The sequence below is a fragment of the Opisthocomus hoazin genome, chromosome Z (assembly GCF_030867145.1).
Source record: "Opisthocomus hoazin isolate bOpiHoa1 chromosome Z, bOpiHoa1.hap1, whole genome shotgun sequence".
Taxonomy (NCBI): Eukaryota; Metazoa; Chordata; class Aves; order Opisthocomiformes; family Opisthocomidae; genus Opisthocomus; species Opisthocomus hoazin.
The window spans coordinates 218,850-242,528 of record NC_134454.1 but is presented as its reverse complement, the minus strand read 5'-3'; the positions used below and the strand labels follow the sequence as shown (position 1 = coordinate 242,528).

At 42.1% G+C, this 23,679-nt stretch overlaps 1 long non-coding RNA gene across 1 annotated transcript; it reads left to right on the top strand.

Annotated features, from left to right (window-relative positions):
- The first annotated feature begins 167 nt into the window (after positions 1-167).
- Positions 168-8,001, top strand: LOC142358882 (uncharacterized). The gene is made up of 3 exons (XR_012761922.1): positions 168-2,003; positions 4,520-4,678; positions 5,676-8,001. It is a non-coding gene; the product is annotated as an uncharacterized LOC142358882 (long non-coding RNA).
- Positions 8,002-23,679: the final 15,678 nt, after the last annotated feature.

The window sequence follows — 23,679 nt, the reverse complement described above, 5'->3', positions numbered from 1 at the left end:
GCAAGGGCCCCGGCGCGGCTGCCTCGGCCCCGGCGGCCGCCAGGGGAGCGGCTCCCGCCCGGCCGCACGCGGAGCGCGGGGGAGCGGGACGGGACGGGCCGCGCCGCGGCGCGCCTGCGCGCCGCTCCCCCCTCCCTCCCCCTCGCACGGGGACGGGCGCACACGTGTGCGCGGGGGGGGGCGGCCCCGCGTGGGACGCGGTGTGTCGCGTCCCCCCTTCCATCTTCTCGAGGGGAAAGGAAAGAGGGGAAGCGGCTGAGCGGCGCGAACATCCAGGTGTTGTCTGAGCCGCGGACGGGGCCGTGCCGGAGCTCTGGCGGGGTTCGGACTGGCCGGACCCCCCGGGCCTCGGGGATGGAACCCGCGGGGCGTGGGAGGACGCAGCTCCCGTTCAGCGGCTGCGGGCCCGGGTGACTTCACCCTGCGGGGCCGCGATGCTGGGCGCGGGGTTGGTTTCCTTAGGGAAATCGGCTTTAAAAGGGACCCTTTCCTTTGCGTGTCGCTGCAAAGACCCGGTGTGCTAGCGATAAGAATAAAACGCACCCCGGGGTACGCAAAGCACTGTTTATCTTGTGAGAGCTGCGACTCTGTCGCTGCCAAAAAGATTTTCTCTGCACTTTCCTGAAATTTCGCTTTTTTCCTGCTACTCACCCTCACACCCCCGGGCCTGCCTTCATTATTAATAACTTCGCCAGGACCACCTCGCCCTTCGGTAGCTCTGCGATGGAGGAGGCGCCGTGCGACAGACGTTACCAGGCAGTACAAGGCGAAGATGTCTTTTGGGTATTATTCCCCCCCTCCACCACCCCGGTGTTAAAAGAGCTGGCAGATAGCGGCACGTTGACACTTGCTTGTCTTCTCCAGAGCTCTCAGAAGGCATCTAAACTTTCAGGTTTTCAAAGCTTTGCGTTGCCCAAAAGCATTAGGTGAATTTTTCCTGGTGCCACTGAAACAAACTGCTGCTCCTGCTTTCAGCGCTCTCCAGCCAGCCTCTTTTTGCCTGCCGAAGTTTCGTACCTTGCCTTCTAAAGGCAAAACCTGCTTCTAGTTACGCCGCCAAGATCAGACGAATTACGCTGGGTTTGCGCCCGATGTCAGTGAAAGGAGAAGCTGGCTCTAGCCCGTGGTGGACAGCATTGTAACACGTTCGTACCCTGCCGGTTTTCTGGTTAAGAGATTGCATTTTCGACAGCAGACTCTTGGAGCTTTGATTTTGTATTACCATGCTTCAGTACTGTAAATGTAGTCTCAAATAATCCTGCCTCTGTGGGTTTCTATTTGCTGCTGTTTGCTTTCCGTGACAGACGCTTAAATAAAATGATTTTAACGCAGCATAGTTGCTGCTGTAGAAGTGATATGCCTAAATATAGAAATGCAGTGTAAATATTTATAAGATTCCCTTGAGAAGGCAGGCTTTTCCAAGTGCCTTCCAGGGCAGGAGCATGTGTATGTTTGCGTGGGAACTGGAAGGACAGCTGTGCTAAGAATTTAATTGCAGGAGCGGGTCATGTGGCTGCGGCACTCATGGAGGAGATTTACTTTGGGGAGAGCAGTTTTAAATTTGGCAAGGAATGAGAGCTTCTAGTAAGATAAGCCGAGCTGTTGCATCGCTGCCCCTGGCTCACCATTTCTATTCGCTTTGCAGGCAAAGTTGTTTGTCCCGGGTCGCTTGGCGCTGCAGGTAACGCACATCGCCCTGTGTTTCCTCTTTCTGAAGGCTTGCAGGTTTACTCCCGTTATACAAGCCCTCGTGGGGCTGTATTTACATGAATGTATTTGGACGGAGGAACAAGTGTAATCACAGCATCACAGAATGGCAGGGGTTGGCAGGGCCCTCTGTGGGTCATGTAGTCCAACCCCCTTGCCGAAGCAGGGTCACCTACAGCAGGCTGCACAGGACCTTGTCCAGGCGGGTCTTGAATATCTCCAGAGAAGGAGACTCCACAACCTCCCTGGGCAGCCTGGGCCAGGGCTCCGTCACCCTCAGAGTGAAGTTCTTCCTCGTGAGTGCTAATTCTTCCTACCTGCGTAGCTGTTAATAACCCCGTGGGAGGCCACGTGTATTGCTGGGGAGGTAGAATGGTGGGCAGAGTCTGGGCAAGAACTTGAATACTGATATTTGTGTTTCCGGTGACTTAAATTCTTTATTTCTATCTTGTTTATATTTTCTTCTATTCTTATCAAATAGAGCTGATTGTGCTCCCAGAATGATTATCATAAGGTAATCATTGAACAGTCATCATTGCTGTCTGCATATTTAATTTTAGGTCTGTTCTGTTGGTTCTGCCATGTTCGTGGTACAAATCAGAAACTTTTGTTTGCATTGAATATTTTGTTTTCATTGAATTTCTGAATAGATCATTAATGATAAGCTGTTTTAAAAATATTTCCCTTCTTTTTCAAAGATCAACAGTTTTCAAATGTTATTTTTGTTTAATGACTTCCTGATTATTACTGGTTTTCAAGAATATTTTTGTCACATGAGAAATTATCTCTCTCCAACTCCAAACCCTTCCATAACCTTTTGTCCCTACACATTTCGTTCTCATGTAGTTTGATATCCTTTCAAATAAATGTTTAGGCTGAAGATGAATCAAGCCCAAATAAAAGACTAAAATCCCCATACCAATAGAAATTGTATCCTATCTTAAGAGACAGTATGTGTACGACTTTAAAATTTGTAAAGAAATTACTGCTGAGTTACTACCTTTATTTTTGTCTCTTAAGCAGATGCAAAAATATATGTGAACCAACTACCTTAAGGTATCAATTTTTATTACTATGTGATGCCGTTCTCTTGGTTTATTTTGTCTGCCTTCTCAAGTGGCTTTTAAAGCTGTTGTATAGTTGCCTTTAATTGTTCACTTTGTCTTTTCAGTTTTAGATCAGCACCATTACATAGGGGCATAGGTTTTTGCTTGTCTGTCTTCAGGCTGCATCTGGAAAAGAAGTCCTTTTTTTTCCCCCCTCTAATTTTGCATATTTCATAGGTTTGCTGGTGTAAATAGACGTGTGGTACTTCAGTCCCTTTTCAAGAGCCCTCAGTGCATGCAGCAAATCTTCTTCCGTTCAGCAACCAGTTGATGTTACAGTTCGATACTCAGCCTCATGAGTGTGAAGCTTTATGTTAGTTAGAATATTGATGCTCAAAATCTTGTCTTCCTGGCAAATCTTGTTCCTTGCTGATCTGAGTGTGGCCATGATTCACAACCCAGTCGTGAACATCAATGGAAATGCTTTTCCTACCTCTATTATTTGTACATCCTGACAGATTTGCTCAGAACCTGTTGCGTTGCAGTTTTCTGGAGAATTAGAAAGCATACATTTTCTGTGCCTTACCATTTAAATGTTGTGCAGAACTTACTAGTTTAATCGAAGAGTAACTATTTTACTGTTGACTTTTAAAAAATCTGTGGGTTTTTTTGAGCATAATACGCTGGTGTCGGTATGCATTATAATCTAATTATTACCACGTTACCAGCGAATTTTCAAAATACTGTGCATTTCGTACTGTATTTTCAGTTCGATACATTTCTGGTTTTAGACCATTTGCTGTCTTCCTGAAAGTTAACGTGGTGTTTTGCGACATGCCGATGGAAACCTACTATATTCATCTGAATGAATATGCATCTTAGGTCATATGGTGTAGCGGCAAGCGAATTATTCATGAACAACCATTTTAAGCAAGAGAGCAGCATTCAGCAGTGCCCGGTTTGGAGGCGTTGTGCAGCCTCCTGGCCGCACCTTGGCCTGTGCTGACAGGGAGCGAGCAGTTTTGTTTGCTGCCACCCTTCGCCTGGTGAGTCAGTGCCCAATTTTTTTTCTTTCAGACCTTTGAAGAGGAGGGTGTTTGAGACCTGCTACAGCGACAAAACAGACAGTGTTTTCTTCCGCGAATCCTAATCGAGTTCTACGGAAACATGCCGTTAAAGGCTAATGCCATTAAAAGTATACATAGCATAGGAGAGTGCGAAAAAAAGATATTGTGTAGGGCAAAGCCAATGCGGTAGTGCATCAGAATACTCAAATTGTTCTACTTACAGTATTTTCCTGTGGCCAAATGCTTTTCACTCGTTTCTGTATGTGTCTGAGAAAATGCATATTCACTGATGCATCTTTCTACAGCTTTTTACGAGGTTGCAGGATTTTGGTTTTTAGAAAAGCCACTGTGGTTTGACTTTCAGATCTGTTTTACCTGCTAGGTTTAGGCTGATGTCCTAGCGCTGCACATAAACCTCTTGCTGTAGATGTTTTAAAAATAGGCACAAATAATGAAATGTTACTGGTTCTTGCATTTAGATTTTCTAGGTGTAATTGTTACTTCTCAGTAACTATCAGAAAATACATTGACAAAGCGGTATATGTCAGAGATCAGGCTCGTTATTTGAGGCATACCACATTCAAATCCGGGTGCACCTGTGCTGGCTTGTTCTCAGAGCGTTGTACGGTGCAGCGTGCTCTTACACAGCCCTGGGTCGGTACTAACTCGGAATTGTCAGTGTTGTGTTTTCATTTACAGACAAACCTGAAAATTCAAGAACAAGTCTAGAGACTGGATGCAACTGGTTGGTAAGCGGAACCCAGACTGCACGGTCATATATCTGGCATTCCCAAGGAAAGCTGTTGTTAGTTAATTGCTGTCTATAAAGCGTGCTACAGATGAAAAAATAACAAAGCGGTAAGTTTCAGTCACAGAGGTGGTGGCATATTATCTTAGCACACCAGAGGCAAGCGGGAGTGTGCTTTTCGTAGAACACTGCATGGCAGCTGTAGCTGCCACGATGCGTGTTCCACATGAAACAGGGCAGCAACTGCAAGGGCGTAAGTGGATACGGGGCCCAGAAAACAGACCAGCTGTGCAAATGGTGTATTTTTCCAAAGGAAACGTAAGAGTCAAATCATAATAAAAAAATGAAGGGGGGGGGGGGGGGAGGGTTGGGGCTGAAGCACACGTAAAAATCCATTTGTTTGCTTTGAAAAACTGCTTGTCATTTTCCAAATGTGATTTTTCATGTATGTCTTTGTCCTTATCGGTATCTGCTCTGACAGATTGCCTGTCTTTTTTAGTATGTAATAATCAGCTAAGCAGCACCAGCATTTTTCTCCTTTCTGCAAGCTGAAGTTTATGTCCCTGAAAGGCCGTGGCGAAACACCCCTCTAACTTCAGTAGCATGGGAACAAGTGCTACATGAACGCTCTGTCAGTCTAACTGTGGTCCTTTAATTTCAATTCCGTATTATTGCCTATATTTAAATGCGAGAAAAACCTGCCAATTTATACTTGTCTGCATTTACAATTGGTGCCTTTCCATAAAACAAGTATGGATTTCTGTCTTGAGCCCAGCGTACTGAGTGACGCCATTATCAGGTATACTCAGCAGTTACATTATTTTTTGAGCAACGCTAAAAGTATCCTCATTTTTGGAAGGTGATTTGTTGGTTATTAAGTTTCTTCCGTAAGAAGAGAGAAGAAACTGATTTTCAAAGGACACACAACTTTTTGTCCCATTTCGAATTTGAAAATACTTTGCATGTAATAATTTTCCCTGCTTAGTGAATTACAGCCAACTTCCATAAGGGTTCTCAGTAATGAATGAGCTTCGGTTTATGCAGCATATCTCTGACTGTTGATGGACAAAAATTTGCACATTGACAAACATCTTTGTATTTTTGCAGCTGTTTAGGTATCCTTTGGATGTTTGCATAGGTGCTTTTACAGGAGCTAGAGAAAGGAAAAAAGTCCCATAAGAATGAACAAACAGGAAGATGTGATTACACTCGTCATACCTACAGAACTTCCTCTGACACCCGTGATGTAGCCTGTGCAGGATAATCCCAGCTGTTGCGTGGGGGACTGTCTTTCATTTCAAGCTTGGGCAATTTTTCATGCTGTTTACCCTGACAGTTTTAAACAAACAGTTAATCACACTATTGAGGAATGTATCATTCTCATTATTTTCGTAAAACAATTTCTCAATTTGTGATTATTAGTTGCAATGACTTAATATAAGCCTCCTACCTATATCTTGTCTTTAAATAAATATTTCTATCAGGCAGAGCTAACAGTTGTTCCTGTAAATGAAATTGTATGCATAACCTATAAAAATCAACAGAAGACTGTAATGCGTATATTACTCAGCAGGCTCATATTCTGCATTCGTATTAGCAATTACATCCTTGCCTAACAGAACAATTTAGAGTATTTCTAGATGTAGCTGTAATACAAGTAAGAAATAGCTATATATTGGTTTTTTCAAGGAATCTTTGTATAGTGGAGCTCATAAAATAATAACAATGGAAATTACCAAATTTTTAATTTTAAAATTTCACTCAAGTTTCCAGTTACCAGAAAATAATAATCAACTCTTTTTGGCCTATGTTTTTAAATTAACAGCTTCATGTATGGTGTCATTGAAAATTGAAAAATCAGGAAAGGAAGTACTGTTTTATGTAATGGATGTGAGTTTAGCTAAGTTATAGCTAGATCTAATTTCATGGGCATCAGATCTGCATAAAGCCAGTAACTTTTTAAAATGGCTGCCTACATGGTGCCAACAAAATTTGTGTATATACTTACTGACTGTACAGAAACAAGTATTTGCGTGTGAGGCATATGAAATATATTTGAAAAATTGGTAACTATGTCTGAGGTCATATTTACACATCTAAAGTATCCATACTGTATATGAAGATTCCTACTTCCTTATGTGTATACTCCCATGGAACAAGTTCCTTCAAGTGTCACACTGGGATAGTTTAGGTGTCCTGTTCTTCTACTTACAGGTTAGTTCCTATACGTCCTCCATCCTAGGATGAATTTTTCAGTTAAGAAGTGTTTATCAATTAGAAAGAAGGAACAAAATGTTAAAATCCAATATGCTACAACCAATTTTTAGCTCTTTTTGTTGTAGGATACAAGGGCTTAATTGAACACAGTGTTTTAATCTAATTGCAAAAATTAATAGGTGAAGTGACCTTACAACGTGTTAATCTAAATGTACACTTTTCAGACAGTGCACATATTACTTTTCTATTACTATTCTATTTATTGGTTATGATAGTATTTACTCGTATGAAGGCAATTTGTTTAAGCTAGTTGTATTTCTGTGGTTGACTTAGGAATCAGATCCACAGTAAGAATCTTCTCGGAACAGAAACATAAGTAGGCCATAGATTTAAGGTGTGGTATCCCTCATTCCAGAGTAACCTAAACATTATGACAGAGTGATTACTCGATTTTAACTAATTGTGAATCAAATGCTATGAGGTATTAAGCAAGAAATTACTAGCTGTTGTCCTACTGTTTGATTTTAAGTCAGAGATATCTGAGGATCAAATGGTAATAGTGAAATCACTGCTGAAACTAATTATGTTAGAAGGGGTAAAAGTCTGATATATATGCCTCAACGCGACATTCTTGATTTTTAGGAAGATGGGAGGTTCAAACATTGCATCTGATGTATGGCATCTGCACATGAGGACAATTATTGTAGCAGCAGTTAGCAGTTAGTTATAAATATTCTTAGTTACCCTCTACGTTTAAATGCTGACTGATACACACTGTTTATACTTCACCTAATATTTTCCAAGATGTGCTGGGATACAGTTAGTTCATTTGCGGCTTTTGCGGCCCCGGTGAATATCTTTGCGACCTTTTGTGGGAAACCATATAATTTGAGACAGAACAGCACTGTCTCATGACCCTGAAAGATCAGCGCGTCCTGCACCTCCCTTCTCTGTTCTCAGGAGATAAGCTGTTTTCACACATCCAGCTGCAAAAGATCCTGGAAAACAGCAACCATGAACTGCCATTCGCAAGGCCACGAGCCCAAACCTGATTGGCTCTAGTAACTATTGTATTAGTATATAAGGTATTCACTTGAGCAGTAAAATGATTCTGATCGAGCACAAGATTGGGGTCCGTGAAGTCATTCACCACAACCTTTGTTGACATAGTGCTATTTACAAGGATATAGACTTCCACATGATCAGCAGTCATGCATTGATCTTTCTCTTTGTATGTACCTAGAACAGTGAAAAGTGCAAATCTTTGGAGAATTGTGTCAATCACAGAGTATATAATAAGAATATACCAACTTTTGTCTCCATTTTGAAATTTTTACCATGTAAGCAGCTGTATACGCACAGAATTTATAACAGGAACAGAGTCTAGTACACCAAACAGAAAATTGGGAGAGGCTGAATACTAGTATCCTTCTGTTCTGACTAATGAGACGTTGCAGTATGCGCAGTTAGGAGAAGTCTGTGAAACAAGGAGCTGCCTTGACATACACAGGGAATAAGCACGTTGGGTCCCTGCGCAAGGAGACCAGAGAGGTGATGTGATGGAATGTTCCACTGTCAGTGACGCTGAGAAAGAAAACGGTTTAATAGTGCTTCAGAAAGAAGAGGAAGCAGATGATCTTGATACAGTCCAGTTGTTTTTCTGAGAGGCTTTGCTTTCCGAGAAAAGCAGCTTGCAGCTGAAAAAGCGCTGTAAGCTAAAGCTGCCCCTGCGTCTGGTGGTTAGTGGAAGGTCAGCAAAGCGTGCGGTGGACACTCACTGTCTCTCCGATACAGAATGTTAGGGACTGGAGGTTTTCCTCCTGGGCTCGTGAGACAAGCGCCAGCCTATCTCCAACTGAGCTGCAGTAAATCAGAAGCTGTTTTCTCTCTGTGGAACAAAGGGTTCTGGCTTCTGGCTAAACTCATGCAAGATGATGGCCAGCAATTCCAGGAGGAATCAAGTCAGACTGGCAGATTTCAGACAAGGCTAAAGTTACCTTTCTAATGGAATTAGAGCTGGCACTGGGAGTGGGACTTCACTGGTGCTTGTCTGTGTGGGATTTTGAGCCTACTGCACCATCACTGAAAATCTGGTTTTGCTTGTAGGAAGAAATCTCTCTTTAGGGACAGGTTAGCTCCTGTTAGATCTGCGCAAGACAACCAAGCTGTCCCTTCTCACTAACAAAGGGTGCTTCTAAACGTTTGTGCTTCTGAGTTTTTGTGTATGAGTAGGTGAATTGTGGCTGACAGATAACCTCCTACTGTTACCTCCTACCCTTAGCTGTCTTGCCTTTACATGTCTGGCAATTCCACGCCTCAAGTTAAAGCACATGCTAACTGAAAAAAGTTACGGGCTTCTGTATGTGAGAGATTTACAGCAGTGCACACGATACTGTTCCAGTTTACAGCTTACATATAGCTCACATTTCTGTAACTCGAATTTCCTCTGGAGAATTTATTCTTCTGGGAATGAAAAGTAATTTGCATTGACATAAATTTCTTTAGTTGCATCTGTGCCAAACTTTCTAGCAATTCAGCATTTGCCTTCCAGCCCTGCTTTCTCACCCTTCCGACTACCTCACTGTCCTAACCTGCCAATCCACCTATTGGTATCACCTCTGTTTCCCGGGGAACAGCGTACCCGGACAGCATGAATGTCTGACATGGCCTCCTTATCTGAATGCTGGGGTTTGGCCATATTCAGCCTTTTTCTGTTACTCTTCCCTCTCCAGTGCCGGGGCCATCACCACCACTGCAATGGCCACGTGCCTGGGACCTCCAAGGCCGGTGAGGAGGGGAGTAACCGACCAGGCATCCAGGAACCTTGAAGGAGGGGAAGAAGAGACGTGTGTGTTTTGTCTGCTTGGTGCACAGGACCTTCAGGGCCTGATAATGTGGGGAAGGGAACGGATACGTGACCCACTTTGTCACGGAGAGTGGCTGCTTGTCTCCAAAAATGGAGTTAATTATGTCGCGCACATTACTGGGGTCGGGAGCGGGGGGAACTGGTAAAAACTGTTGTCAGTGCTTATGGTCTTGTTTGGTCACTGTCCACCATTGGTGTCACTGGAATCCTGCTTCAGTCGCAGCAGCATGTTAGGCGTGCTAACTCCATGGCAAGAACTTCATAGAAAGTAAATGCCAGAAACGCCCGTCACAGTGTAACTGTGTGAAAACTTACGAAACAACATGCTCATTTTTCAAAGCAGGTACACAGACGTATTCCTAGCAGTCCAAAAGTGAACTGCCATATAAAGCAGCTTCTCAGCTCTGCAGAATTCTCTCCTTTGCTTCTCAGGGGTACTGAGCATACATATGCTTGTAATTCAAGGCAGGTATTGCTTGCTGCATCGAGAATCCTGGGTACACTTGCTGTCTACCTATCAGTTTCCCAAGAGCATACCCCTCCATCACCCCTCATCCCCTTTCATGACAGTTAATTCTTTTCTAATCTGATAAAAGTTTTCATCAGCCATGCTGCTAGAGGACAGGCAAAGTCTTCTGGCATAGGAGAGAGATGCCAACACCATTCATTTCCAAAGCATAACTTTCTGTAACAAGCCAGTAATTTGCCATTGCACTCAACAAGTACGAATGTGTGGAAATTTCAGATTACAGGGGTTTTAGGCTATTTAGGCTAACCTGCAATAACGCTAATGGAACTTATAAAAACAGTCAGACTTCAGAACACATTGAAGAAAATCACCTTGCTATGGATGAGCTCCTATATGCATGGGGATTTGGATAGATTACAGATAGAGCGTGGGGTCTGTTAATTGCATGAATGTGACTGGAGAACTCTATGTTTGCAAACTATTTTTAACAACTAGAAATTGTTGAAAGCTTTGCAACTGAAATCTACCTCTTTAGTGGCTGCACATTACCCCAACAGTCACAGACGCAGAACTGTCTGTGTCAAACTGGTTAGAACCTTCTGGGTAGTGGCAGTGGTCAGGGACTGAGTGCTAATAGTTTTGAATCAATGAATGACTCACACTGGCTTCTTATCTGGGCTAAAATTTATACAGGTCTTCAGGAAGATGTTTTTTAGAATGATTTTAGAATTTGATGGGCACTTATAGGATAAATAGACTGCTGCCTGGTTGTGCTAGATACTCCCACACATGCAGTAGAAGCAATCGTTGTGAGATACCCACTCCTGACATTTACGCGTGCTTAGGGGAAAAACCCTGTATGTGGAGGCAATGACTCTTAGCAGCTGTTTGCTTGGGCTGAACCAGCTAGAATTAAATGCTAACATTAATACTCATGTTCTTAAATGCCCCTCCAATTATAGGAAGACCATCAGTTGAAGGAACAATGGAGAGAAGTAGAAAGAAGGAAAAAAAAAGATTGTTGTTATTACTGCACAGAAATATTATTAAAGTTTTGCTTCAGTTAATAGTGCAATTGACTACAATGATATACCTGATACATATCTGTAATCTCTCTCCAACTGTCAGATTCAAAAACAGACAGTTAAGAGTAATTTCACTCAGCCTGTAATGCAGTTTGATAGAGTATTAAGCTTTCTTTGCACTGGATTATCTGGTACAATGCTGAATATGTACACCGAATTCACACAATTGCTTAAAAATCAGTGCAACGCTTCAGGTGCACGCACAATGCACTCAATAAAACTCTTTCAGTGTGCAAAGGAACTAATTCAAATACCGCACAGACCACCATCCTCAACAGTTTCTCCAAGTTCTCAGAAGTACAGAAAACATATACAAAAAAACAATGTTCAGTTATCTTTGAGGGTCATATGCAATTCCACAACTCCTACTGCAACAGGAGATGCAATCACTGAAAAAAAGATCGTGCAGTTCCTAGAGTTAGCATAATCTGGTTCCTCTAATTTAGAATTTAGTGTATAAATTACTTGATGATGAAAAGACAATTCTTGTAATACTATATATAATATTTATCTGATGTTAGTACACAGCAAACTGGAATATATGGATTTTAAACATGAACTAATAAAAAATTATATGGTCTTAATAATCACTGCTAAAAGCTACTTGCACTTTTCAAGTCTTATTTTTCAAATACTGTTTATTTTTTCACTGATATGACCAGTGCTTTATTTACACATACACAAACCAGTAAAGAGTGTTGCCTTACCCAATTCTGCCAGTTTTAAATGTTAGCACATTTTATGTATGAGCCATTCAGTGTCAAAGATAAAAGATAAAGTTCGTGGTAGCCTGTATAAGAAACTCATATGGAATAATGCCACATCAGCTTTGAGAAAACAGCTCATCCCAATCATGCCCTTGATGTGGGATTAAACCGTATATGTTTCCATTTAAACAAGGTTATAGACGATCTCAGCATTTTTTAGATACTTTTTTTTTTGCTTATTCTAAGCAATCTTTTTTAGAATCTCTTTCTAGAACTGTGTGTTTCACTCCATTCATAGAAATGGAATATGAAGGATGACCATCTAAGAGATACGGGTGGGATATGTCATTCCTTAACACCTATTTAGGCAACATGCTTTTCTATCTGCTGTAGTGGAAACCACGTATAAAGTGGCTTATAGTTACAGAGAGTGTGTGTTACACAATTGCTTATGCCCTCTGCATGTATAATTAGGCAGCTGGTTTTTTTGAAAAGGAAGATCAGTGTGTCTGTTTTTCAAAGAATATGATCGTATGCCATGAATATTTCTTCACACGTGTCAAATTGGCTGACATTTACATAGAAACAAAAGAAGAGAAGGTTGTGAGAGCAGGGATTGAAACAACCCAAAATACCATCTGAAAGAAAAAGTGTACAAAAGCTCCATCTGAATTACCACTTCACAGTCTTTCCTTCAAAAAACTGAATTCTTTGAGTGCAAACACCTGTACGTCTGTAGTCACTTATTGGATAGAGGTGTATCTGAACTACAAAAAAATATCAAAACAACTTATGTGAAAACACTCAAATCCTACGCAGTGAAACACGACACCAAAGACTGTTGAAATGTGCATCTAAGGGCAGGTTAGATTCCCTAAAATCTGTATGTGAGAAGACTTGAGTAACGGTGGGTTTACACGTATGAGAAAAGGAAAGAACCCTAAGTGTCCTGGAGTTTTGGAGAGACTACTTTGAAGAATATTCTTTTGAATTGTATTACCCAGCTCAGAAGAAAAGAGTTAAGCATCCATTCATCAGGCATTTCTTATAATCATGCCAGGAACTCTATCAGTAGCCTACAAAAACTAAGTATTCAATATTTTGGAATTCCAGATGAGCTGAGAGAAATTTGGAAAGAATAAGCAGTGAGTACATTTTGAGCACAGGGGATAAGGAAGTACATGAAAAGGAGATAATTGAGGAGGAGAGAGAAGAGAGTGGATGAACTGCTTTGAGTCTGTATGCCACTATTAGCACAAAAAATTCGGTTTTATCTATCTTGGCTGATTAACGTCAAAGCAATTTTCTGGTTTTGGCAGTTAAAACAGTGCTGTTTTATAAAAGAAACAGTATTTCATGTTTAATCAGTGTGAAAAGTGGGAATAATTTTTTAAATTAATAAATGTTGCTGAAATTATTTAATATATGACACACCTGAAATGTATTTCAAGCATGCTCACTCAGGGAAAATCACACTACACCAACGAAAGAGCAACATTCTATATCTGTTTCTCTTTAGATGTTGGCTATACTGTGAATAGGCTTCAATATCGCTGCCTCACTTGGCTGCAGAGTGTTTGTATTTTTACTGTAGTGAAACTCTGCTGAGGAAACTAGCTCCCATGCAAAGTAAGAAGTGCCACGTCAAGAAACCTGAGTTAGTGCTGAGCAATGTGCTCCTGCTTGTGTGGTACAGCTCAGCACTGTCCGAAAATGCAAGCTCAAATCCTGGTGCCTGCTTAGCTTGATCCTACCTCTGTCCCAGTGTGTGTAACCTTACTGAGAGAGACTGAATCGGTAATAAAATGAGTGAGGCACATGGAGCTTTTTTGTTTAGAAGGTAGGTTGGCTGATGCTAAAAATGACAGAGACCTGTCTGAAGGTATTTAAGATTTATTTTTCCTATTGACTTTCTGACATTTGTCTGACAGAACCTTATCCCACACTGTCCGTCTATAGTTTTAGAGGAAGGTGTCACTGAAGCTACTGCATTAGCTCATTCCTTTCATTTGGAATGCTCTTAACTCAGCTTTGTAATTCTCAGTAAAATCCCCCAAGCCTTAATGATATTTTACATAGCTTTCAGTTATCAGCCATTACGCTGTTGAACAAAAGTGTTATTTTTCATTGAAAACCTCAGTAATTTATGTTTTTGTTAAGCTTGTCTTCCAGAATAATGCCACTGTGTCTCACTGATGAGAGAATTGCCATTCTTTATATTCAGGGCATGCTAAAATTTTTCTCTCCAACTCGTGCTCAGACGTGGTGTTATTCACACAGTTTTAAAGGTAACTGTAAAGGTTTTACATTTCAAGATAATAGACTATAGCTTTTACACTTTCATTTGTTTATACTTCACATTTACTACAGTCCTGGATTATTGTCATTATCTACTGTTCCATTTGTCTGGCAAGATCTTGTACTATAGAAAAAGGAGAGCTTTGTTCAGACACATCCTTCTGAAAATAACTGTTTGATTGCTGATCAACGAAGGCAGTGGTTTTTCTTTCCACTCTTTGTGTTTAATGGGTTTGGTTTTGTCTGTTTGGTTGCTTTTGTAAGGAAAATCAAAAAGGAAAGGAAAAAATGTGTCCTCTTTTTCCTCTTTCAGTTCTTTATGATGTGGATAACGTTTATTTTCCGAAGTACATGTTTTAACCTTGAGTTTTCTTTTTACAATATCAGATGGAAATATCAGTTCCTACAGAGAAGAGCAAATCTAGCCATTCAGAGGGTGATATATACCCAGATTTTAACAAATGCAAGGAAAACCTAGTTCTTCTAGTAGAAAACAGAGAACCCAATTTTCTGGGTATTTTGGGAGATGAAACTGAAAGGAAAAAAGCTGACAAAGTAATAAGAAATGAACAAGAGGTATAGCATTTAAGGAGGTTATGTTTATTCTGCTTACAAGACAATTTCTATGATTTCTTGTATTCTGAGCTGTATATTTTTAATTGCTCATGGAACGTATTTCCTTGTTCTACATTTTACCATCAGATTTTACAATTTGGAGCAAAATACTCCAATGTCTTTTTCATATGTAAAGTCCCAGAAGGAGCGGAGAAGACACTGTATGATGTATTTAATAATCAGCCTTGTAATATATGTACGTGCACAAAAAAAGTTTGGACCATTAATCTTAATTCTGCCAGTTTATGACTCTTGAGTGCTTACTTCAGCAACCTGACTGTCCTCTTGCTGCGTGTTTCGTATGTGATACGAACAGATGAATGCTAGTCATCTATTTCTGGTGTTTTTTCATCTACATCAGTATGCAAATATCTCATGCCTAATCCTTCATTAGCATATCCACATTGTCGAGAGTCCTTTGTCACGTGCATTCACAGAATCACAGAATGGCTGAGGTAGGAAGGGACCTCTGGAGGTCATCTTGTCCATCCCACCACTCAAGCAGGGCCACCCAGACCCAGTTGCCCAGGACCATGTCCAGATGACTTTTCAATATCTCTGGGGATGGAGACTTCACGTCCTCTCTGGGCAACCTGTGCCAGTGCTTGGTCACCCTCACAGTGAAAAAGTGTTTCCTGATGTTCAGACAGGAGTCTCCTGTGTTTCAGTTTGTGCGCGTTGCCTCTGGTCCTGCCACTGGGCACCACTGAAAAGAGCCTGGCTCTGTCCTCTTTGCACCCTCCCTACAGGTGGTTATATACATTGATAAGATCCCCCCAAGCCTTCTCTTCTCCAGGCTGAAGAGTCCCAGCTCTCAGCTTTTCCTCAGGAGAGATGCTTCAGTCCCTTACTCGTCTTGGTGGCCCTTCGCTGGACTGTCTCCAGTATGCCCATGTCTGTCTCGTGCTGGTGAGCCCAGCGCTGGACCCAGCACCACAGATGTGTCTCACCAGTGTGGAGCAGAGGGCACAGATCACCTCCCTCGACCTCCGGCAACTCTCCTCCTGATGCAGCCCAGGATACTATTCACCTTCTTTGCTGCAAGACCATGTTGCTGGCTGATGTTCAACTTCTAGTCCACGGAGACGCTTAAGTCCTTTACTGCAGAGCTACTTCGCAGCTGGGTGGCCCCCAGCGTATACTGGTGCCTGGGGTTGTTTTTCCCATGTGCAGGACTTCACATTTGGTGAACTGTGTGGTCTTCCTGTCAGCCTGTTTCTCCAGCCTGTTGAGGTTCCCTCTGGATGACAGCACAAGCCAGTGGCATATCGGTTATTCCTCCCAGCATCAACCACTCCTCCCGGTTTGGTATCGTCAGCAAACCGAGGGTCCACTCTGCCCCACCATCCAGATCGTTTGCGAAGATGTTAGCTCCATTCACGTGGCTTGAGAGCGGACAGGCGCTGAATTAATGAGTTATTGCCTGTTCTTGTAAGAAGTCAGGTATAAAAATGCAATCATCTCACAAGACCAATAATAAATGGCTGGTGTGACATTTGGCTTTGAGGTTAAAGCAAGATGTTTGTATCATACAAAATTCTATAATAATGTTACCTTACCGTGGTCCTCCTTCAGAGTCCAGTGCATCTCTAAATGATGGAGAATGAATGCATGACTTTCCTTCTCCAGATCTATGTGCAAGAGAGACTTCAGCAAGTCCTCCATCCGTATCAAAGCTATGAGCTCCAACACTTGAAACCCACAAGGCCAGAGGTTCGACTAAAGAAGGTAAACTCTGTCCCATTGCTCCTTCCGCTGATCCTATTTCTATTTATATAAATGAATGCCTAGAGGGAAGAATTGTCTCTGGTCATAAAAGCCTGGCACTTCCCCTTTAAAGTCAGAACTTTCTTGCTTTAACAGCTAACGCCAGACCAACAAGGGAAGACAGAACTTTTTGTTGCAGGAGAACTAAGATTAGTGTTAAGATTAGGAGGATTAGGGCAAGAATGAGAAAGACATCCTCAGTGGTGTCAGATTCCTGGTTCATGCAGCTGCTGAGGATGAACAAAGACACTAAATGCTGGACAACCAAACTGGTTACCAGCATGTCTTGGCCTACGCTGAACACAATGGTTCATGTCTATTGGCAGTGTGCACCTCAGTTCCATTCTCATCCTTGGGCAGGGTGAGGTCTTTTGTCCACCCGTACTCTGGTAGTCCCACTGCTGAAAAGAAACCCTGAAGAACAGCATCTTGCCAGGTGACACAAGTGTAGGGTTTGATCTCGCACTCCTGCAGTGGCAGTTTTAAGAAATGTGTAAAGTGCCTTCTGCATTTTTTTTAGCAATAATAGATGACTGAAGCAGAGCCCTGAGTGCCAGTATAATGAAGTGTCATGTGACAGTCGATACACTTTCCCCCATACAGAAATAACCACTTCCTTTTGAAAAGTAATTCAGAATATCTGAGTCATTAAGGTTCTGTCTCAGAATGTGATTTCCATCAGGTTGCTGCTTTTGTGGTGTGCTTACCATGTGAGTTATCTACACCAGCCTTTTTTTTCTGTTTCTGATTCATGCCCTTGCTGTCTCTAGGGAAAAAAAAAAGGATAAAATTTTGAAGCAAAATGTGATATTTTATGAGTTGTTGTAGATTTTTGTTCTCTTTTTTTCCCTCCAGTATTGTTATCTGACTTACTGGAGTTATGTCAGTGATGCAATTGGCACTTTCTGTCCAGTGGTTTGACAGGGGGAGGCTGTTGCCTATAGCAGTAGTAAAAGAAGTCTTAAATAAGCCGAGAAACCCGTTGAGTAAATCAGGAAGGGCGATTTCAGGTTAAATAGATTTAACTAGCACTACTGAGTAAACTTCTTTGCTTCTAATACTGCTACTATTAATACTAATAATAATAGTAAAAGAAACGGAAAACTACAGGAGTGATAGTAGTACTGAACTTCTTTTCATTTCCTCCAGTGTCCCTTCTCTCCCTTCTCTAGTAGTGTTTCCGGTGTCTTAGCTGTTTTATTATATCAAAGGCCCAATACAATTAAACAAACAAGTAGTGCGGTATTTGAATCTTCTCCCTGTACAACTTCCCGCCCAGCATTCCATTTAGAGACACAATTTCCTCTTCTAGGAAAGTGTTTCATGATTTCTTACTTACCTCAACTGCTTAACTTCTGATCCTTATCTTGTCTTTTACATTAACATTTGCCCATCTTCCATCAAGAGGTGTTAAAATTTCTTCCTCTCCCTTTGTTATTTCAGAGTTCATGTAAGTATAATTATATTGCCATAGTTTCTGTGCAAGATAGCATTACAAGAGAACACTTTTGAAAGCATAAAAAGGAAGGTCGTTGTAAATATTATTTTAAATGTTGTAGGCTGCAGGTGTAAGAAGTAGGAGTACAGACTGAAATGCCGTTGAGGTACATATCCCACGATCATGCACTCAGCTTACAGGTACGGGACAGGTATCACAGAATCACAGAATCACAGAATAGTAGGGGTTGGAAGGGACCTCTGTGGGTCATCTAGTCCAACCCTCCTGCCGAAGCAGGGTCACCCAGAGCAGGCTGCACAGGACCTTGTCCAGGCGGGTCTTGAATATCTCCAGAGAAGGAGACTCCACAACCTCCCTGGGCAGCCTGTTCCAGTGCTCTGTCACCCTCAGAGGAAAGAAGTTCTTCCTCATCTTCAGACAGAACTTCCTGTGCCTCAGTTTGTGCCCATTGCCCCTTGTCCTGTCACTGGGCACCATTGAAAAGAGTTTGGCCCCATCCTCCTGACACCCACCCTTGAGATATTTATAAGCATATATTAGGTCCCCTCTCAGCCTTCTCTTCTTCAGGCTGAACAAGCCCAGCTCCCTCAGCCTACCCTCGTAGGAGAGATGCTCCAGTCCCCTCACCATCCTCGTAGCCCTCTGCTGGACACTCTCCAGTAGCTCCTCATCTTTCTTGAACTGGGGAGCCCAGAACTGGACAGAGTACTCCAGATGGGGCCTCCCTAGGGCAGTGTAGAGGGGAAGGAGAACCTCCCTCGACCTGCTTCCCACACTCCTCCTAATGCAACCCAGGATCCCATTGGCCTTCTTGGCAGCCAGGGCACACTGCTGGCTCATGGTCAACCTGTCATCCACCAGGACACCCAGGTCCCTCTCCTCAGAGCTGCTCTCCAGCAGGTCCACCCCAAGCCTGTACTGGTGCATGGGGTTGTTCCTCCCCAGGTGCAGGACCCTGCATTAGCCCTTGTTGAACCTCATCAGGTTCCTCTCTGCCCAACTTTCCAGCCTGTCCAGGTCACACTGAATGGCAGCACAGCCTTCTGGTGTATCTACCACACCTCCCAGTTTGGTGTCATCAGCAAACTTGCTGAGGGTACATTCTAACTCTTCATCCAGGTCGTTGATGAAGAAGTTAAACAAGACTGGGCCCAGTACTGACCCCAGGGGGACACCACTAGTTACCAGCCTCCAACTAGACTCAGCGCCGCTGATGACAACCCTCTGAGTTCTGCCATTCAGCCAGTTCTCTATCCACTTCACCGACCACTCATCCAGCCCACACTTCCTCAGCTTCCCTAGGAGGATATTATGGGAGACTGTGTCGAAAGCCTTGCTGATGTCTAGGTAGACAACATCCACGGCTCTTCCTTCGTCTACTCAGCCAGTCATGCCATGGTAGAAAGCTATCAGATTGGTCAGGCATGATTTACCCTTGGTGAGTCCATACTGACTACTGATAACCTTCTTTTCCTCCACTTGCTTGTTGATGACCTCCAGGATAAGATGCTCCATCACCTTTCCCGGGATGGAGGTGAGGCTGACCAGCTTGTAGTTCCATGGGTCATCCTTCTTGCCCTTTTTGAAGACTGGAGTGACATTTGCCTTTCTCCAGTCCTCGGGCACCTCTCCTGTCCTCCAGGACCTCTCAGAGATGATGGAGAGTGGCTCAGCAGTGACATCCGCCAGCTCCCTCCGCACTCGTGGGTGCATTCCATCGGGGCCCATGGATTTGTGGGCGTTCAGATCGCTTAAGCGATCCCTCACACAGTCCTCCTCGACCAAGGGAAAGTCATCCTCTCTGTGGGCTTCTTCTCTTACCTCCGGGACCTGGCATTCCTGAGGGCCTGGCTTGGCACTGAAGACTGAAGCAAAGAAGGCATTCAGTAGCTCTGCCTTCTCTTTATCCCCCATCACCACGACACCCGCCTCATTCAGCAGCGGCCCCACATTGTCCCAAGCCTTCCTTTTGCTACTGATGTAGTTGAAGAAGCCCTTCTTGTGTTTTTGACATCCCTTGCCAGCTTCAATTCCAGGTGGGCTTTGGCCTTCCTCATCACATCCCTACAAGCTCTGACCACATTCCTGTACTCTTCCCAAGTGGCCTGCCCCTCTTCCCACATTCCATGGACCTTTCTCCTCCACCTGATCTGCAACTAAATTATTGTTTCTGTAACTAGATATTCTGCAACTAAACCTAGAAACTTGTGTCAGGAGCTGGAAGGTGGACCAATACAGCTTTTTAGATGTGAAAATAGTTTTCCAGATTTCTGGGGTTTTGAAGTCTGTAGTTCTTAGGAATAGTTTTACGGTAATCTTGTCACTTTTGTTTTACATATAAAAAAGCTTCTTCTGGCTGATGGAGATCGATATTCTACCTGACCATGCATCTGTTCCTTCAGAACTGAATTGAAAGGAGGGAGGAAGAACATGGAGGCAGCATTCAGTTTCTGAAGTAACTGTCTTTTAAAAGACTCCTGAAGGCAACAGACCCTGTGGCACACTGCATTAAACAGCGAAATCGTCATTTCATTGTGAAACAAACAAGGTATTAGATCTCTGTTCGGGGGAAAGCCTCGTCAGTAAATGTCAGTGCATTCACTGCTTCTCGTCTCACTTTCTCCGCAGGTAGTACTGTATCCCTTAACACAAGGAGTTAATTTTAGAATCTGTGTGTTTTTACATGCTTCAAAATTTGCAGAATTGTAGAAAGAGAAAGACTGGATGTTTCCTAGTAGCTCTCTTTTTTTTTTTTTTTTGGTATGCTGTTTATTTAGGAGGGTTGAACTAGATGACCCACAGAGGTCCCTTCCAACCCCTACCATTCTGTCATTCTGTGATTTTGTGATTCTGTGATTTCACTGCTAATCTCACTGCTATTTTCTAGCAGCTGAAGACTGTTTGGATCACTGAAGCGTTCATTAAACCACTTAACAATGACATGGCCCCTCTGCTGAAAAGCTGTGGAAGCAATTTTTGGAGGTGTACGTCCCCCAAAACAGATTCCAGGAACAAGCCAGAAGAGTTAAATAGAGCAGCTCCTTGCTTTGTGAGTGAGACTCATTAATGAATTTTGCACTCTGTTTACTTCTTTAATTATGCTCTTACTTAGAAGCCTCAAATGTAGAAGCAGTAGACCGAAAGAAGCTGTGAAAGCACAGACAAAGAGCGATACAGCTGCGGTGGATTTGAATCTCTACGCATGGCATTCAGAGAGAAGAAGGAAAATAGCTTGCATAGAATTTAATAGTATTGGGTGAAATTAGTCTCTGCAGTAACTCCCTGAAATTAATAGAGTACTTTTTTGTTTTTCTGAGCCAAAGGCACATTATTTTTACATTTTAGTAAATACAAAATTCATGCTTGGTGCAGTGTGAAGTCTGAAGTTTTATATCAGTATAAGTTAAGACATCCGTATTTAACCTTCCCTACAAAGCTACTTTATTAATGGGACCAAATATACTGAATAAACAAAAAATAATTCTTGTGTAGGCTTTCTTCAAGCTTGTTTAATTGTTCCCTTTCTTGCCACGTCAGGTCAAGATTTGTATCAGTAACATGCTCCTGGTTGTATTTAATTTTTATTTTATTGTCCATTGACCTGAGATTTTTTGTTGCAACTAATGAGTTAGAGCTTAAATCCTGAAGAACTGTATCTGAGTTTAATTAGCGTTTCTGAAACTGAGGAAAGAAAAGATAAAGGAAGAACAAAGGAAATAAAGTTCTTCCTGCCACTTGTTCTGAAATGAAGTTATTGTTTACCCTTTCCCTTTGTATTAAACAATCTAGAAGTTTTGTTCCTTTTGTATTTAGTATTCAGTATTTTTCTATTTAGGTATTTAGTTATTTAGTAGCATCACATAGCTTAACACAACCCTGCCTTTTTTCTCATGTACTGCGGTGATGGTGTCTCTCTTTGTGCCAGATAAAAGGAAGTTTTGCTGCTTTTATTCAAACGCTAGTGAGCTGGGCACCCACCTCAGATTCCATCAGATTACTTCAGCTCTTTACCAGCTTATGGGCAGAAGTATTTTACTAACCTTCAAGCTTTTATAATGTGTGACAGCAATAATCATTAGCATCTCCTGGTCAATAGTTCACGTGTTTTGAGTCCATAGTTGAAAACAGTAATTAGAGATGTCCCTAGACTACATGAGAGAAGTACAGTAGCAGGTGCTTTTACTATTCTCCTTTTTACAGGCATAGTATTTTGTATCAGTAGTGTATGCAGATACAGCAGTACTCTAGAAAGGCTGATATCTGTAAATAGGCTAGCAGCACAGGTTATTATTTAAAAATGCACTGAGGACGTAGATCCCAGATCTTAATAACGTTACTTGTCCATTTCATTTTTAGGTCTTCAAAAAGCTGCTCAGAATGAGTACAGGAAAAAAATTAAATGCATCCATGTGGAAAAAAAAAAGTGTGCTTTCTTATCTAAGTCTAACAATCAAGGTAATAAACTAACCCTGTCATGGACCATTAGGTACATGGCTCAATAATGCCCAGTGTTTAATTGCTATGTAAGGATCAAGGTGGATCTGAGAGAAATCAAAGTTCATAAACAGAATATTGGCTGGAAGAGGATAAAGACTGGCACAGTTCTGTACCTAAAAATACTGTTTTATTCCAGTAACATAAGGACCAAGAAGATCTTTTTCCCTTGGAATATCAGAGCTGCAGCACTGTATTTTGTTTGCTTGTTTGCTTTTTCACAGCTCTTACAGCATTTGTGGTGCATTGTACCTAAGGTGTACTTCTCCTATGTCTTCCTTCCCCTCTTGCTGTCTTTTATGTAGAAATCAATGTAAAAGGAGTACAACACAGCACTGTTATTTGAAGTTCAATGAAGTCATGTGCTCAACAAAAAGGCATTAACTCTGTAGATGGGAAGGAGACTGAGTGTGTTCTTGCTTATCTGCTTTGTGGCCTTCATTTGGTCACTTCATCTGGTGGGACTCTTTAAACTCTTCAAGGGTCTTGATTCTCCTTCCATCTCTTGATTATTTGGACTGAATTTCTTCCGAGTGAGGCTGCCCCTCTTGCTGTCCTTGTGCAATATCTCACACAATGCAGATCAACCTCAATTCGGTCACAAAATGAGATAAAAATGGCTCCACTTTCTCCATCATTTGTAGGTGATTTGTGCTTATGGAGAACTGTTTGCTGTGCAAGCATCTTTTGTTGTTTGGCATGGATATCGCGACCACAATCAAACTCTGTTTATTATTGTGGATCCGTTTCTGCTTTGTAACACTCTTATCTCTCATCCCATTACATTAGTATCTGTAGTCTTACATTCTATATGTATATATATGATGGTTGTATTTGATCTTTGCTTCAGAAAGCGTACTTCCGTACAAAAATTGTAAAAGTAAGGTATGCGTGAAAGGTGAGTATGGGTATTCTGATGTAGCGTATGGGATGAACAAAACCTGGACACTGACAACTAGCAGTTTATGGGTATGTCACTCTGGCCACCATGAAGCAAATAATTCTGCTTGTCATCTTGCAAGTTTTAAACTGATGATATATTTTTAAATCTTTCAGCATACACTGTATATTTGGGCTTCAGTGACTTATAATATGTAAATAGAAACAGAAGCGAAAAGGATTGTGAGAGAAACG